Source organism: Arachis hypogaea, chromosome 19, assembly GCF_003086295.3.
Source record: "Arachis hypogaea cultivar Tifrunner chromosome 19, arahy.Tifrunner.gnm2.J5K5, whole genome shotgun sequence".
Lineage (NCBI taxonomy): Eukaryota > Viridiplantae > Streptophyta > Magnoliopsida > Fabales > Fabaceae > Arachis > Arachis hypogaea.
In genome coordinates, this window is record NC_092054.1 from 97,471,190 (window position 1) to 97,476,290 (window position 5,101).

Genomic DNA, 5,101 nt, shown 5'->3' on the forward strand with positions numbered 1-5,101 from the left:
AAGAAGCCTCTTGAGTACTGTTGGATGTAGCTTGCATTCCATGTAGACTCTGAGAGATCATATTGACTTGCTGAGTCAATATTTTATTCTGAGCCAATATGGCATTCAGAGTATCAACTTCAAGAACTCCCTTTTTCATAGGCGTCCTATTATTCACAGGATTCCTTTCAGAAGTGTACATGAACTGGTTATTAGCAACCATGTCAATGAGTTCTTGAGCTTCTGCAGGCGTTTTCTTTAGGTGAATGGATCCACCTGCAGAAGTGTCCAGTGACATCTTTGATAGCTCAGATAAACCATCATAGAATATATCCAGGATGGTCCATTCTGAAAGCATGTCAGAAGGACACTTTTTGGTCAATTGTTTGTATCTTTCCCAAGCTTCATAGAGGGATTCACCTTCTTTCTGTCTGAAGGTTTGAACATCAGCTCTAAGCTTGCTCAGCTTTTGAGGAGGAAAGTACTTGGCTAAGAAAGCCGTGACCAGCTTATCCCAAGAGTTCAGGCTATCTCTGGGTTGAGAGTCCATCCAGATTCTAGCTCTGTCTCTTACAGCAAAAGGGAAAAGCATGAGCTTGTAGACTTCAGGATCTACTCCATTAGTCTTAACAGTATCACATATTTGCAAGAATTCAGTTAAGAACTGAAAAGGATCTTCAGATGGAAGTCCATGAAACTTGCAGTTCTGCTGCATCAGAGAAACTAATTGAGGTTTCAGCTCAAAGTTGTTTGCTCCAATGGCAGGAATGGAGATGCTTCTTCCATGTAAATTGGAATTAGGTGCAGTAAAGTCACCAAGAATCTTCCTTTCATTATTATTATTTTCGGCTGCCATCTCCTTTTCCTGTTCGAAAATTTCTGAAAGGTTATCTCTGGATTGTTGTATTTTAGCTTCTCTTAATTTTCTCTTCAGAGTCCTTTCAGGTTCTAGATCTGCTTCCACAAGAATGTTCTTATCCTTGCTCCTGCTCATATGACAAAGAAGAGGGCACAAAAAAATAATAATAATAATAGAGATCCTTTATACCACAGTATAGGGATCCCTGTGTGAGTAGAAGAAGAGGGAGAGACAAAGAATGTAATATAATGGAAGAAACACAACTGTGAGGATGGCAGAGATGTGAGATGAGATGTTAGGATATGAATGAATAAATAGAATAAGATGGGGGAGGGATAATTTTCGAAAATTATTTTGAAAAAGAGTTAGTGATTTTCGAAAATGGTTTTTTGAAAATTGTTAGTATTTTTTTGAATTTTTTTTTAAAATTAAAAATAAAAATAATTAGTTAATTAAAAAGAAATTTTTGAAAAAAAAAGGAAGATATTTTCGAAAATTAGAGAGAGAGAGTTAGTTAGGTAGTTTTGAAAAAGTTAAGAAACAAACAAAAAGTTAGTTAGTTAGTTGAAACAAATTTTGAAAAGATAAGAAGTTAGGAAGTTAGAAAAGATATTTTGAAAAGATATTTTTTTGAAAAAGATAAGATAAGAAGATATTTTTGAAAAGATATGATTGAAATTAGTTTTGAAAAAGATTTGATTTTTAAAATCACAATTAATGACTTGATTCATAAGAAATCACAAGATATGATTCTAGAACTTAAAGTTTGAATCTTTCTTAACAAGCAAGTAACAAACTTCAAATTTTTGAATCAAAACATTAATTGTTTATGTTATTTTCGAAAATTTGGTATAAAAATAGGAAAAAGATTTTTGAAAAATATTTTTTTGAATTTTCGAAAATAACTAAGAATTTTGAAAAAGATTTGATTTTTGAAAAAGATTTTGAAAAAGATAAGATTTTCAAATTGAAAATTTGATTTGACTCATAAGAAACAACTTGATTTTAAAAATTTTTGAAAAAGTCAACTCAAATTTTCGAATTTGATGAGAGAAACAGGGAAAGATATTTTTTTGATTTTTTGAATTTTTATGATGCAAGGGAAAAACAAGAAAAATGATGCAATGCATGAAATTTTTAGATCAAAACAATGAATGCATGCATGAATGATATGAGTGTCAAGATGAACACCAAGAACACTTTGAATGTCAAGATGAACATCAAGAACATATTTTTGAAAAATTTTTGATGCAAAGAAAACATGTAAGACACCAAACTTAGAATTCTTTAATGCTTAGGCACTAAGAATTCAAGAGTGCATATGATAAACATGAAAAGACACAAAACAAAAAATCATTAAGATCAAACAAGAAGACTTACCAAGAATAACTTGAAGATCATGAAGAACACTATGAATGCATGAAATTTTCGAAAAATGCAAGATGCATATGCAAGTGACACCAAACTTATGATATGACTCAAGACTCAAACAAGAAACACAAAAATATTTTTGATTTTTATGATTTTCTAATTTTTTTTGGATTTTTATTTTATATTTTTCGAAAAATTCTTTTGAAAAAGAAAATAAGGATTCCAAAATTTTTAATATGAATTCCAGGAATCTTATGCTCTAAAGCTCCAATCAAAGGGTCAGGCATGGCTTAATAGCCAGCCAAGCTTTAGTATGTAACTCAGACATGACACGCCTGACATACTCATTCCCAAAGGAATTAGACATGGCTTTACAGCCAGCCAGGCTTCACATGCTTCATGAAACACTAGAATTCATTCTTAAAAATTTTGAATAAAATTTTTGAAGACATTTTTTTTCGAAAACAAAGGAGAAAATTTTTTGAAAGATTTTTGAAAAATTTTTGAAAATAAAATAAAAAGAAAAGTACCTAATCTGAGCAACAAGATGAACCGTCAGTTGTCCAAACTCGAACAATCCTCGGCAACGGCGCCAAAAACTTGGTGCACGAAATTGTGATGTCCAGGCTCAAACAATCCATGGCAACGTGAGCAACTTGGTACGCGTAATCGTGATTACACTTTAATGATGTAAAATTCATGGCTCTTTCTTTCCCTGGAAATGGCGCCAAGAACATGGTGCCAATACCATGGTTCACAACTTCGATACAACTAACCAGCAAGTGCACTGGGTCGTCCAAGTAATACCTTACGTGAGTAAGGGTCGAATCCCACGGAGATTGTTGGTATGAAGCAAGCTATGGTCACCTTGCAAATCTCAGTTAGGCAGATATAAATGGATAATGGTGTTTTCGAATTTAATATAATAAAATAGGGATAGAAATACTTATGTAATTCATTGGTAGGAATTTCAGATAAGTGAATGGAGATGCTTTCGTTCCTCTGAACCTCTGCTTTCCTGCTATCTTCATCCAATCAGTCTTACTCCTTTCCATGGCTGGCTTTATGCAAGGGCATCACCGTTGTCAGTGGCTACATCCCCTCCTCTCAGTGAATAATATGCTCACGCACCCTGTCACGGCACGGCTATTCATCTGTCGGTTCTCGATCATGCTGGAATAGGATTCACCCTCCTTTTGCGTCTGTCACTAACGCCCAACAATCGCAAGTTTAAAGCTCGTCACAGTCATTCAATCATTGAATCCTACTCGGAATACCACAGACAAGGTTTAGACTTTCCGGATTCTCTTGAATGCCGCCATCATTCTAGCTTACGCCACGAAGATTCCGGTTAAGAGATCTAAGAGATATTCATTCTAGCTTATTTCATGTAGAACGGAAGTGTTTGTCAGGCACGTGTTCATAGGGGAGATGGTGATGAGCGTCACACATAATCATCACCTTCATCACGTTCTTGGGTGCGAATGGATATCTTAGAAGCGAAATAAGATGAATTGAATAGAAAACAGTAGTACTTTGCATTAATCTTTGAGAAACAGCAGAGCTCCACACCTTAATCTATGGAGTGTAGAAACTCTACCGTATGAAAATACATAAGTGAAGGTCCAGGCATGGCCGAGATGGCCAGCCCCCTAATCTAAGAACCAGACGTCCAAAGATGGTTTTCACTGATCAAAGATGGTTCAAAAGATGTCTAATACAATAGTAAAAGGTCCTATTTATAATAAACTAGCTACTAGGGTTTACATGAGTAAGTAATTGATGCATAAATCCACTTTTGGGGCCCACTTGGTGTGTGTTTGGGCTGAGCCTGAGTGTTGCACGTGTAGAGATCCTTCTTGGAGTTGAACGCCAGCTTTTGTGCCAGTTTGGGCGTTCAGCTCTGGTTTTGGCTCCTTTTCTGGCGCTGGACGCCAGATTTGGGTAGAAAGCTGGCATTGAACTCCAGTTTACGTCATCTATTCTTAGCGAAAGTATGGACTATTATATATTTCTGGAAAGCACTGGATGTCTACTTTCCAACGCAATTGGAAGCGCGCCATTTCGAGTTCTGTAGCTCCAGAAAATCCACTTTGAGTGCAGGAAGGTCAGAATCCAACAGCATCAGCAGTCCTTCTTCAACCTCTGAATCTGATTTCTGCTCAAGTCCCTCAATTTCAGCCAGAAAATACCTGAAATCACAAAAAAACACACAAACTCATAGTAAAGTCCAGAAATGTGAATTTAACATAAAAACTAATGAAAACATCCCTAAAAGTAACTAGATCCTACTAAAAACATACTAAAAACAATGCCAAAAAGCGTATAAATTATCCGCTCATCACATATCCAAACACCAAAACCCAGATTCTACTCAAGTGTGAGAAGGGATTTCAAGCATGGTTTCATGTTTCCTTTCCCAAGGTTCCAATGAAACCCAATTGCATTCAATCTCTTTCCCAAGATAATTGAATGCTAAGCATTAAGAACGAAATTCCTTCTAGCAAATCAAAGAGAAGATGAAGAGAAGAAGAATTTCACTATTATCAATCCATCAAGTACAACAGAGCTCCTTCTCTCAATGAGAGGGAAGTTAGCTACTCATAGCTCAAAAAGTACTCAAAAGTGAAGTGTAAAAGTAGATCTAAAACTGACTGCTTAACCCCCTTCTTCAGTACTCCTTGGGGGTATTTATACTACTCCTAGTAAAATAAAAGAATTACAAAAGTGAAAAAGAAAAATTACATTTTGGAGGGAAAAGAAAACACTCAATAAGCGTGACTTCTCAGCTGGCGTGTGGCTGGCGCTTTACTGGCGTGTCACGTGCCCTTCATTTCTGGCTTGGCGTGCCACGCCCAATCCTTCAAGTGGCACACTCATCTCTCTATCAAC

At 35.9% G+C, this 5,101-nt stretch overlaps 1 non-coding gene across 1 annotated transcript; it reads left to right on the forward strand.

The window, feature by feature from the left end:
- Positions 1–331: 331 nt before the first annotated feature.
- On the forward strand, positions 332–439 carry LOC112780530 (small nucleolar RNA R71). Its single transcript, XR_003191361.1, has one exon. It is a non-coding gene; the product is annotated as a small nucleolar RNA R71 (small nucleolar RNA).
- Positions 440–5,101: the final 4,662 nt, after the last annotated feature.